This window comes from Sylvia atricapilla, chromosome 3, assembly GCF_009819655.1.
Source record: "Sylvia atricapilla isolate bSylAtr1 chromosome 3, bSylAtr1.pri, whole genome shotgun sequence".
NCBI classification, from domain to species: Eukaryota; Metazoa; Chordata; class Aves; order Passeriformes; family Sylviidae; genus Sylvia; species Sylvia atricapilla.
In genome coordinates this window covers 69,377,202-69,391,249 of record NC_089142.1, presented here as the reverse complement: position 1 = coordinate 69,391,249, position 14,048 = coordinate 69,377,202, and positions in this window count along the sequence as shown.

Below are 14,048 nucleotides of genomic sequence, written 5' to 3'. Positions count from 1 at the left end.
CAAAGATGGCTCAATATCTAGCCAAGGTATCTTTCTCATCATTTGACAAATCAATACTTAACTACAAGCCAACTGTATCTTCTCACCCATGTGAAATTTGTGCACTTGCATACCAACAGCTGCCTTCACCAAAAAATCATCTTCCTATTACAAACCTGCCACTCCAGCATAAGCCCATTTCCAAATTTGCAGAACCTAAAGGTTCTTGTGCTTGTGCAACACAGCTCCATAGCAAAGAGAAAGCCTAAATTAATCCCTAAGGTAACACCAGAACCTCATATACACATTCACAAGAGCATCATTTCTGTTAAGCTTGATGCTTTCCACAGCCACATTTACTATGACAGTAAGACTCAGCAAAAGGAAGATATAAGCAAAACAAGTCTTCTTGAGGGGGTAACATTTTCCTGTCAGATTCACGTGATTTCCTAATATTATGTCCAGAATTTGAAGGACAAGGACCACTGGGAAGGTAGAAATTTAGCGCAGTAAAATTGAAATAGACCTGAAGGCTCAAGAGTTAAATATCTTTATCTGCATGTTTAAAACATGGGGTAATAGCCATGCTAGGTTAAACCCTTTGTCCATTAGTCAGCCTATTGAGATTGTTTAGTCTATACTTAACCTTAAGAAGATTGCAATGTTTCTGTTGTAGTTGCATGTTTACCTTCTATGCAGCTCCTACTGTGAGGAGTACTAAGGGTTGTTAGTTCTAAGACAAGATAATAAGTTTCCTGTTGTCCTTTCTAACATCTTCCATAAGAACCTAAAAAGGGGATGGTAAAGCATGTTTACTTATGTTGTAATTAATTGGGAGATATTAATTGCTAACTCCAACCAGAACGGAGAATGCAAAACACTTCAGCAAGTTTTAAGAAGGGAAGAGAAGTATTTAAATGCAAACTGGAGCGTCACAATTGAGAAAGACCTTCTGGAAGGTCTTTCATTTCTCTATTCAGGTTGGAGTAAATACCAAGAACTCCACATTTTCACTGGATAACAAATCAGATACGGCAGCAGTTTACAAAGCAACAGTATTCCCTGAGCAGCCACTGAGATCCTGTACAACAAGTGACCTGAGATCCTGTACAACAAGTTTATTTTATTTATTTAATAATAATATTTTCTTATAAGGTTTATTTTCTTACAAGGAGGTGACATTTTCCAAAGGTGTATAATGACACTGCTTTTCCAGAGATTGCTTGTGAGATCAGAGGTGTCACAGAAAATTCACCACTGGAGAGAATTCAGACTGAAACAAACAAACAAACAAACAAAGATCAGGGGACAAAAGGAAATGATGTACAAGAAATTGTTAAAGAACTGAACATGTGGAGTTGATTAAATGGCAATGGGAGATTTGGTTAAGATCATGCTTCAAAGATATGGAGTATGTTCAACTCAAACATGTGAAGAGTGCTACCAAACAGATAGAGGAATTAAATGAGTAAGTTTGAGGATTACAAGTAACTGGAACATTGAACTAACTAAAAGAAATAACTAAAGAAACCATGTATCAGCAAATGCTTCATTACCATGGGGTCTATTTTCAGATAAATCATAGATAATGCATAGCAGAAGCAGAATGATAGGAATCTTCAAGAAGTCAACACTAGGTTGATCAGATCACTAAACAATAGACCTTAAGGAATAATTCTGCATTTAACAATGAATTGAGACAGTCCAACAGATTTTGCTTGAGTTTCTATGTTCATACAGTGCTAAAATAGCTCACAGATATACACACACACATATCTGAGAATTTCACGGCCTAAATGTGAGGAGATTTGGAAAAGGGGGTACAGATATAGAGAAGCCTGACCTTCTCAAGCCCCTCCCCAGGTTTTCATCAACAGAGGAAATGGAGCTAACTGTTGCCTTTGCTGGCATGACTGGAGTAAAGAAAGTAATGGCCTGGGCCTCCCATGATGATGTTCTGCTGTCAAATGACAACAAAGCATTTTAGCGGATGGATCAAAGGACAGAACAACCAACCATGTGGTAATAAACTGGAGAGAACTGAGTATTTGGGATACTGGCAGGAAAGAGTAGTACTGAGGTCTGCTGAGAAGGAGCATTTTTTAGAGAGACAAGGTCATGGGAATCAGAGAGTCGGAAGCAAAGGCTAGGCTCACAAGAAGATCATGGAGTGCACATCATAAATTTAAATCACTCCATCTTAAAACTTAATGTTCATTGTTCACTGGAGTGGAACATGATGAGATTCCTTCAGTAACTCTACATGAGCCAGTATCACCAGGGAGGGCACATCACTCTGGAGCATCTTCAAAAAAACGTGTATTTTGCAGCAGAAGTCTCTGCAGAAAGAAACTAATTCTGAGGCATTCTTAGATGCTTTTGAGAATAGGTTCACATGAATGGCAATATTCTGTCTTGGCCTCTACATTAGGGCAGAGTATAGAAGACTGTAGAATCCCTTTTTTTTTTTTTTTTTTTTTTTTTTTTTTTTTTTTTTTTTTTTTTTTTTTTTTCTCTCATGCAGAGCTATTACAGGGCAAAAAAAGGGCAGCAATACTGCAGGACAATCTCCTTGGAAACTCATATCTTGTTCTGGAGAACAGCTGGGCAAGAATGAAGATGTGTTAACACTTGGCCAGTGACCTGGTCAGTATAGGAGAGATATGCTCTTGTGATGTAATGGTACACAGCAGCAGCAGATTCCTGCTCTGGAGCAGGGCAAGGAGCATGGGAGAAACAGAAGTTCTTAGACCCTTCCTAGGTTTGGTGCTAGGAGACACTTTGTATTTCTGGGGTTGTCTTAATTTATCTTTATCTCTCATTATTGGAGCTGGTAAGTGTATTCATAGGGGACAGAAAGAAAGACACTCAAAGGGAAGTTATGCTTGTACAGAGTCATGAAAAATTAGATTGAAAACGGAACAGAAAAATACCAGCATTGTAAAATGGCTACACAAGAAAAAAGTAGCTTTACCATCCTCCCATCTGACATGCAGCCATATGAGAAGTATTACTTTTTGAAATATACATATATTCAAAATATCCTTCTTGCATCCTAATGTTTGATCTCTTTCAAGAACAGATTCTCTAATCCAATAAGAATTCTAGAACTTCTCTGTAGTAAGAGAGAGCTGTAAGAGAGCCAGAGGATATATAATTAGTTTTCTATTTAAATATTCAGCTGAGCATTGACTACTACATCTACTCCAAGTCTTACTGTTTTTTTATTATCTAAAAGATTTTGCTTTATGCCATAAAAGTCTCCAAACAGACAATAAAAAAATTACTTCAATATTTTAAAAAATACAGGAAGACAAAATGTATGATCATTTTCTCATGCACACAGAAAACAGTTACAATATGAAGGAACTTTTTTTTTTTTAACAGAGGCAATGGGTTGTGGAAAACCAGTTTGAATGGAACAGGAAGACAGACTATGGAAAAGGTATCATTTACTGCTTATCTTCTCCAAGACTAAAGAAATAATTACTCTGACGCACTGATCGTTGTGTCAGATTTCAGAACAAAGATATTACACACAGGGAAAATACATATCCTTGCAGTCTGGCAAAGAGATGGTATTTAGTGCATCTCAAGTTAAACCATTGCTTCAGATTGAATGTGCTCCCAAACCAAAAGCCAAATGTTGTATTCCCTTTTACGTGGCATCCAGATTTCGACTGTGAATTTCAGGTGCAGATGTACCACATAAAAAAAAAAGATGCCACATTGAATATCACCAGCAAAGCTTCTGGATGACAATCAGAAAGAAAAGAGAGGCCTAACACTGATCTGATGCTTGTGGTGGCTGGAAATTCACTAACACCCTCAACTTTTCTACAAACATTCAGAAGGGTTAATAAAGTTTGAAACACTGATGCAGTTTTTCCTGTGACAGCCAAGCTACTCTCTCACATCAACTTCTTGTGTCTGCAGAGCACCCAGCTAACCCCACAGAGCCTGGCTCTGCCTGCTAGAATAATATATCTTGCAACAATTGTCATTCAAAAAGAGTATATGATTTCTCAGATGAGTCTAAATGTTCACAACAACCCAGGGAAGAAACTTAACCTGTTTCTCCCCATGATTATTGAATGATATTTTTTACAGGGAAAAAGTCTTATAAATTACTTTTCTGGAGTGGAAACCATTGCCTAAGTTAGTGAAGTTCACTCAGGAGCATCTATCATTACCTTAAGTGATTGTGAGTAAAACAGAGAAATTGACTTTCATTCAGGATAGATGATGCATTGGTGCAGCAAATACCAAAAGTTTTAATTACTGCTTTTTACACAAGGACCAGGTAAGGGAAGAAATATTTAATCAATATAACGTCTATTCTCATAAAATTTATGGTCCCAAAACTAGGCTGTGATTTATCTTTACATGTAGATATATTTGTGAAAGCCCTACAGAGAAGAAGAACGAAGTTCCCTGTAATTCTGTGCTTGGCTAGATTGAACAATAGGTATTAATATTTCCTTTTAATGAGGTTGCTTGTAAATGTTTTCATTTTTCATTTATTCATGTTATTAAACATTCATATTATTAAGCCCGTGCTTATATGGATTAATAATATATTCATATTATTAGACATTTTTTCATGTCTACTAAGAAAGAAAATTCCTCCATCTAAAAAAGAGGATGTAAAAATTTCCTGTTGTCTCCTGGTCAGCTGTTCAAAGCTTGCTGTACTAAAGGCTTTTTGCCTTCAGGAATCCAGTCAGCAGACCCCAAAGCTTTGTACAAATTACTGAAATTTATCTGTGAGCTTAAGAAAATTTGCAAGGGGCAGGGGGGAGGGGTGGATTTGTGTGCTTAAAGGCAAAACTTGCTTGAAATGGCTGAATCATAACCTTAGACTCCAAGAACATTGTCAACAGGCAAAATTTTGGAGTGACAATTCTGCTAATCACACCACACAAAATGGTAGTAAAAACTGGTGGATATCAATTCAGTAGTTTCATAGTTTATTTTTAAATTTATTTTTCTTTTGTTTTCTTCTTCATAGCTTTTCCAGGATCTTGGATTAAAACTTTAGCTATGAGGTGCTATAAATACAATAATCTGTTCTTAGGTTAGACGTGTGTGAATTCAAGAATTGACTGTATGTTTTCAGACCTGAAGACCTAATTTGTGTGCTTGGGGGTAAGTTATGTTTAAAATGTTGGACATAATGCATATAGCTGGCTGTAACACACCAAACATCATAATGCTGAAAGAAGATTTTTTGCTCCTTTTTTAAGCTGTGTAAAAGCTGTGAACTTTACCCTGACTCGAAACAGTCCAGATTCAAAAAGATCCAGGAGTAATTCCATGAATTACAGCTATTTATTCTTTCTGACCCAAGGATTTATATTGCTTCACTTGGAATCTGCAGACTCATACAAGCAATGGCCCACTCACTTCCCAAGCAGAGTTTAGTGTTTTAGACTAGGATGTAACACTACGGTTTTGTCACAGAGCAACAATAAAACACTGGAATCTGGACTAAAGTGACCCGGCACAGAAACAATTACATTGCCTCTGGGGAAAAAAGAGGCATGATGTGCAAACTCTGGGATTGACACAATAACTTAGTCACTGGAGAAGTGACAGGATGAGAGCAAGGAAAGTGTCTTCTACAAGAGGTTGCTGGAAATAAACCCCTTGTGCAGTCTACACTCCCAGCTGAGAGAGGGACAGAGGGTGCTCCCTGAGGCCAAGAAGCAAGGATAGGATTGTGTCCAAACTACTAACCCTAGACCTCAATGGAGTGTCCACCCTGCAAAGCATTTAGCCCTCGATCTCTGCTGGGCTACTGTAGCCCAAAGACACATCTTTTTTCATTCTTCCCCCTCTTTCCCACTCCTGTTCAGTGTGTCTGAAATAAAATTAACTATTACAGATACCAGCAGTGGTTTAGTTAAAGCACAAAACTGAGGGCGTGTCACATACCAAAGCCTGTAACATGAGGGTATGTGCAGATATTTGAAGTTGCAAAGCCTTTAAGCTAGCTCTAGAAGATGAGAAAGGGCAAGAACAAATCTGGTTGTGGCTTGTGTCTGCTTTTTGAGCATGGTCCTTGGAACAAACTATCACCACAGCACTCTGTGTTTTGTCATGGGAAGAGCCTTTTGGAGTGGGCAAGAGATCAGACAACACTGGGGCAGCTCAGATATTCAGGTGTTCAGTGCATGAGGGAGATCTTTGCCCATCTCTCATTTAGGAATACAGATGTACCTGTGTACCTGCAGTCAGAGGCAGGTTTCTAAACTTGTCAAGGGGTAGAGACAGAAAGACTATTACAACTTAAAAAGCTACACTAGCAAATGAAATGTTACCAAAGCCTTCTCTGGTAATTACTGGTTCTCACTCTGGGCTTCACTATTGGACCTCTAACTAAATGACCTCACTAGTCCTGCCTTCTCTCCCTTGGGCTCTCGGAACCCACCGTTAACATCCTCCTCCTTTACCTTTCCCCACAAGGGCCTTTAACAACGTACTGGTTCTCTGCATCCTAGTTGCTTTCCTTATCTTTCCTCAGAAGGGTCTTTTTATTAACCTTTTGGGATCTTAGGGCTGACCTTGTTTATGGCTCATTGACCAGTTCTCATTCCTTGAGTTCTTTCTCAGAGAAACTCACGTCTGTTTCCCTTTAATTGTAAATCTTTTATGATTCCCTCAAACTTCCTGCATGAAAAGCGTTTGAATGTTTTCCAGCAGCACAGATCTTTCAAAGTTGCACAGTTACACAGTTCTGCCAGCATGGGTTACACTTATTTACAAGTAAGGCTGCTAAACTTGAGGAAACAACTTAGGAAAGAAAAGGTATTATCTGAAACAAAACTATGTCTGGGCCTTAATTCTCTATTTTTTCCTTGGAATATAGAATAATTGTTATTTATTGATTTTATGTATTTAATGCATTTGTCCCTTAATATGTTCATCCTATCCAGCAACACCTCCATCTTTAGAACCACTAAATACAATTTGAAGTTGTCATTTAGACACACCTATTCAACCTGTGTCACAGCTTGTATAGTCTGAAAAAAATTGGAGGTTAAATTGTTGAAATCAAATAATTGAGGGGGAAAAGTGTACTACATTAGACCCAAGTTTTAAGGGTTTTTTGGGGTGGTTTTTTTTCTGTTTCTGTTTTTTTTGTTGTTGGTGTTGTTTTGTTTTGGGTTTTTGTTTTGTTTTGTTTTTGTTTTTGTGTGTGTGTTTTGGGGTTTTTTGTTTTTTTTTTTTTTAACCTTTTTATCATCTGAACCGGAAGATTAACTTCTGAAGAACGAGCCACAGCATTTGAACAAACAAGAGCATTGTGTCCTTTCTGAGGGAAATCTGCTGTCCTTTGCTTCTTCCATTTAGTAAATAAAATTCAGTTATTTGAGTACTCAGAACAGGACTTTGTCTTATCCAAAATGTTATTTTTTCTGTGGCTTATTCCCTGCAACAGTGCTAAAACATAAAGCAGATTTTCACACAGCAGTCATGGTACAATATTCTCAAAAACCATGATGTAACAGTTTCAACAGCACTTTCCATTTGTCATATTCCACTCTTCCAAATTTCAAAACCATTTCTGATTATTTAAGAAACATTTATTTTTATTCCACTTCACAAAGAGAAAAATTGAGGTACCAAAGAAATACAGTTTGTCCACCTGGCAAATTAGAAGACACATAGGAAACTCAGTGAAGATTTCCTAACAAGAAGCAGCTTTCTAAAGTGGAGCAGATAATGTTTCTTCCCAAGAATATCCAATTTCAGCTAATTACCCTCTCTATGAGTATGCAGAGTGTGAAGTTATCTAGATATTCCTACAGCTTACAAACCTCAGGAAAAGCTCACCAACTTGAGATACTCTATGGGCTACCACATGGCAAAAATTAATGAAAAAAATCCCAAAGAAAAATTAGGAGTAAAAGTTTTTAGAGTGAATATGTAACAAAGGATTATGTTGCTGGCTGCCAAATTCAGCCCCATTGGGGAGGATATGACTGTCAAATTACAGCTTGGTAAGCAGGGAAAGATGCAAATACTTATTCAACCATTTTCATTCTGTTTGGTGGAGGAATCATCTGCAAGCTGTTTCTGTTCTCCATAAATTGTGCCATTACTTTGAAAACAGGATGTATGCTTCAAAGTAAAGTAAAACAAACAGATTGACTTTATACAGCAGCATAAACCTACCCCTGATGGAACAGTACTGTTCAAACAACCCTCTTATTCAAGGACAGCAAAATACAAAGGTAGGACAAAAAGAGAGGAAATTCTGCTTGGTATGATTCTTGCCTTAATAAAACCTTACCTTTAAAGTTTCCAGACCATTGTGTCCGTTTTACATGGCAAACTATGACCAAGACTATCTTAGTTTTCTTGTTTGTTGATGTCTCTTTCCAGATATTCATCAACATGCATGTTTCATGCATCTAAGTCTTCTCTGAAACTTGGGAACATTTCTGCCTGAGTATTTGCATCCTTGGGGCTTATATTCAACAGCATATATGCTATATGTACAGAAGAACTTACAAGTATGTTATCATTATTGTTTCACTGCCACTAATGGTAATAATTTTTCTAGTTTCTAAGATCTCTGAACATTCCCTTACAGTGTACTATAGTTTTCAGACTGACTTAGACAGAAATCCCTCCCAGACTGCTCAGTCTTGCCTGAGGTCAAGACATTTGTCATTTCCAAACAGCCTATTTTCTCTGAACATGCTATTCCCCTCTTGGTACCAGACATAAATATTTGTTGCATGTGCTGCTTCTGCAGAGTAACAACTTAGTTACTGTCCCAGTATCTGGACCAGCTGCTCTCAGCTGCTCCTCCTGTGGCAGAGCCAGACCCAGGACTAAGAGGAAGCCTGTTGGACATCCACTGGCCTCAGTAATGTCACTCCAAATTTTCAGGGTGTCTTTTTTCAATTAACAAGAAACAACCAGGGAAAAGAAAACCTGGATTTCAGAAAGGAGTCAGATGAGAGAAGAAAGGTGGGAAAGCAAAAGAGAATTTGAGTCTTTTAAGTCAGAGGATACAGATTTAAGGCGTGTCATGACCAGCATTTGCTTGTGCAAATTGCCCTGATGACTTCAAGAAGGGGGCTGGTAATGAAGAAGAGCACAACTTGGCCTATCCAGAACTGCAGGCAAAGAAGCAAGAGGTGGACTGCTGTCTAACCATGTGTGCACTCCCAGCCATACATAATGAAACCCAGGGTCTGATAATCCTGCTGGTCTTGGCACCCTGCAGGATAAAATGGATCTCCTCTTGGGTCAAAGATCTCGCTTACCTCCAGCAGTGTTCAGCTAAGACAAATGAATTCTCTAAATGAGCATCTGCTGATTTTAAATAAAAGAGAAATGCTGCCACTCAGTAATAAGGAAGGATGCTTGAAGAAATAGGCAGGCTCATCTTGCTAAGTGAAAGAAGAGCACTGGTATTGGTGCAAGGAGCAAAAACTGGGTGAAGTTAGTTTCAACCAGAGAACAGCACACAGGAGGTGCTAAGAAGATTAAACATGTTTTAGAAGTTATCCCTTGTTGAGCTTGACTCCTGTTTTCTATGTCTAGTAGCTTATATCTGTCTTCAGATTTTACTCAGTGTTAAGGATTTCTTGGTGTTGCAGGCTTTCACTTTAGGACAGTGGGCAAACTGCAGCTGTAGTAAAGCAGAAGCTAAGGGCTCTAGCAGCCTTTTCTCTGGCAGAGCTGTCTTACCTGTGAAGCCAACAAGTAAAGTTTCATGCATATGATATTGAACACGAATGGGGTGCAGTGAGGACACTTTTATTACTGCATACTTTGCAACCTCTAAAAGATGACTTTTCAAAATTGGCTTCAGGGTTGCTTGTGAACAGCCAAGAATCTACAATATCATGGGGGAAGCGAAAGCTCACCACAAAGGATGCACTATGCAGCCAAAGCCTGGAGGAGACTGAGTGGAAATCTCAGTGTGGTGTGGTCTTCAACATCCTCACAAGGGAAAGTGAAGAGGGAAAAATCTCTTCACTCTGGTGATCAGTGACAGCATCCAAGGAAACAGGGTGAAGCTGAACAGGGAAGGTTCAGATTATACATCAGGAAAAACTTTTTCACACAGAGGATGGCTGGGCACTGGAAGAGGGTCCCCAAGGAAGCGGTCACAGCACCAGCCTGACAACTCCAAGAAGCATTTGAAGAACGTTCTCAGGCATAATGTGATGATTATTGGGATTTCCTGCGCAGGGCCAGGAATTGGACTTGATGATCCTGATGGGTCCCTTTCAACTCAGCAGTTCTATGACTCTATGCTAAAGGATGTAAACTTCTGTTGTGCAGCTCCACAGAGATATTTCAAAATAGAAACTGAAAACTGAACCCCTGCCATGACAGACTGAGTCCAGTGGCTGTGTCTGCCAGTGTGTCAAGCCTTACACTTTGAAAGTGAGGCAAACCACAGATTCCTACCACTCAGCTTTTTGGTGCGCTCTGCTGCAGGCTCCTTCTCAAAGGAAGCTGTTCCGATCACGCTCCCAAACTCCTGCGGCAGGTGACGGCGCTCACAATCAATATTAACCATTTCACAGATCTTCGAGGCTGTGGCCGGTGGGAGCTCGCACAGGCCGTGCTGGGAAGGGAGCCACAGGACCTCAAGCTGGCACACGGTATTCCCAGCACGGTACTGTGAACACAACCTTGGCTTTGGTTTTTTTTTCCATCGTGCCCGGGTGCAGAACAGTAACAGCAGCACCCTCCGCTGGCCCCTGCCATGAAGACACCCAGGGGGAAGGGGCTGATCGGAGCTGCTGCTAGACCTGTTATGTTAAATCTAGAGAAACACGCCTTTTTACTAGACTTATTAATAGGTCATGCCCTCTGTAAGCGGCCCCAAACGGCCTCCAGTCACTACACACACACATGATGTAAAAGCAAGGGCAGGGACATTAAAGCTTATGCACCTCATTTTAGTGTTAAGTACAAGACTCATAAAAAATGGTATAATATATGAAAATATATATTCCCCAAACAGACTAATCTTAATTAGAACTTTAGTTAAATTACCAGTCTTATTTCAGAGCTTGTAATTAAAAGTTAACTCTTTAAATATTATTTTGTTTATTTAATTATTTAAATTATTATAAATTATTGCCATATATTTTCCTCCAAGATTTCTGGACACTGGATATGTGCAAAATTCAATGGAAAAAAAAAAATAAAAAAATAGGCATGACCTAAGCCAGTGCACCTGAGGAAGGCTTGGTGTCTGTGTGGATGGCCGTTTGCAAAAAATGTCTTTTAGAAGTAGTGACTAAGTACATCCAACATATTTAACTTGTTTTCTTTTTCTTTGAAGATCACCTGTACATTAGTGATTTAAAAACTTTTATTCTGTGGAGTTACAGAAACTCTTCACTTATATTGAGATGTCCAATAATAAAACCAAAAAGGTCCATGTTGAGAATAATGGTCTACCTAAATCAGTTCATAATCTGGTGACATAATTACTTGGGGGGCTGGGAGGGATATTTTCTTTCTGTTTAGCATATGTGCATTCATGCAGAGTAGCAGTGATTCCAAGAGCTGGTTGATATGGATATTTGATTCTGATTATTCTTACCAATTGCTTAACCAAAACCACCTAGACTGCAACTGGGAAAGGTCATTAATATTTCCTTACTCTAACTACATAGATTTGGATATATGTGGAATTTAAATGGATAGAGGGCATTTGAAATACCCTCTCCGAGTTCATGTGAGGAACTGGATACTGAATACATCTGCAGTGACTAGAGTAATTTTAGCAAAAATTCCTGGACACCCTAACCATGTGTAAGAATTCTCATTGCATTAGATCTTCAGCCAGTATATCACAGAAATGTGAGTGAGATCAGTATATAAAGTGACTTCAACAAAGAAAGGATTAATATTTTCCAAGACAGAAATATGTCCCTAAGTGGGAGCATAAAATCAACATTGTGTGTCTGTCCAAAAAGACAAGTGCTGCCACTGTTAGTAAAGTTACTTACTCCAATTTCGGTGATGCTCAAGCTTCTTACTAACTTGGCAGTGTGTGTTCCTAGGAGTTTCAAAATGCACTGATTTAGTATTAGCAAGGCAATTTTTTTAAAAAATACTCATAAAACTGCTTTAATGTAAAAAACGTTAAAAACAAGGTGGATACTAATAAAGTCAAAGAGTATATAATGAAAGGTAACATAGTCACTCAGTCTGCCAAGTCTATATTAGTGAAATCCCCCTGAAAGGATAAAATTTGTTACTACTGAGTGTTCAGGATCTTCAACTGCTTTGCATATATAGCAAACTATCTCAAAATTTGATAGAAATGTTTATATCTCTTCAGTAATCTCAGTGATTTTTGGGGAATTTAAAATGGCTGATAATTTTTAATGGTCTCTGTCTTGCAAGGGAAAGCACAGAAATGCATATCAAAATAGATCTTATTCCTCCTAACATTAAATTAATATTTGATATACTGCTATAAGGCTTTCATAAAGAGGACACATTGTGCAAAATAACTAGCTTCATGTTTCTTTTTTTTTTTTTTAATAGAGATCACTTTCCTTTAACAAAGTTCTGTAAAGTTAATGAATAAAAATAACTTAGATTTAGTTTGTCTTCTGAAAATACTTGGAAGACTGAATATTTTTGTGTTACTCAGTTATAGAGCTGTGTGGGGGATATGGACCATGCATCCTCCCCACTGTCTTCTGACTACCAAATCACACTCTTTTTTAAATGGTAACATTCTCTGACATTGCTATTTTGCTTCCCTTAATTAAAAACTTTGATATACATAATAAAATAGGTATGTCAGATTTGGTAAGACTGTAACCAAAGCTGCTTGCTGATAGACAGAGGCTTGCATAGCCTACCTTTGAAGATACAGTCCTGGAACTCCTTCCCTCCCTTCCTTCCTTTCCTTCCTTTCCTTCATGTTTTTAAAATTTTCTGAACACTGGATACACAGAAATGTGCAATAAATGGCCAGGTGCCATATACCTTGAAGGGCTACAATTTTTTACTTGTGGTCTCAAAACCCCCAATATTTAGCAGGTTGTATGCTGGGACAAGCAGTCCCAAGAAGAACTGCCAATTACTTAAAATAGTTTTTGATTTTAGCTATCATCGATGTTGTTGGCTGAGGCCTCTCTATTAAATCTCTTTCATTTAAACCTATAAATTAGGTTATGCAAATCTAGAAACATTTCATACCAATTAATAAAACTCAAATTTAGTTGCTCAGTTTCCTTCATTAAGGTAGTTTGAAATTCTGTGTATTTTTTCTATTCATTAATCACGTGGCTTTACCACCATTCCTTAGCTGAGATTGAGACAGTCATTACTTCTTAAAAAAATACAGGGCAACAAAGTGTGAAAAGTAGCCCAAAACCCAGCAGTTTCTGATGAAACATTCTCTGCAATGACATAGTTAAGATGAAGCAAATACAGCTGCACACAGGAACACACCTCTTAAAACATTTTAATAGCAAACATGATTGAAGTATTTTTACTGCAAAGTTGTCCATTCTATAAAAGGATTGGAAACCTGCCATTGTACTATACTGGATTTTACTCCAAAATAAACTGCACTCAGCACAGCTGGAGGTGATAGAAGTATGTCCAGGCTAAATACTTCTTGCTCTCCATCCCAGCTGTTACATTTTTCTATTCCTTTTCCTTTCACAGCATGTACCACTGGAGAGCTTCTCACCTCTCCTCTCTGCAGAGTTCCTCAGCTCTCCTCACCCTGTACTTACTGAGAGCTGATACGATTCGATACAAACCCTCATTTTACCAAACCTCAGCCTACAGACATGTTAAACCTTAGAACCAGCAATATAACTTTTTAACAACTCTGGTTTCTTCTAAAACAATTGTTCCATTACCATTTTGTCCTCCTAAGTAAGGATCCTGGAGGAAAAACTTTCACTAAAGGTAAAACTAGAAAGCACTTGCAATGGTGTCCAAAAAAACTCACAGTGACAACCTTAATTACATCATGTCCTAATATTTAAATAGGTAATATCTTGTTACTTAATGCTTAGACACTATAAATTATTGTCTAATTATAATTT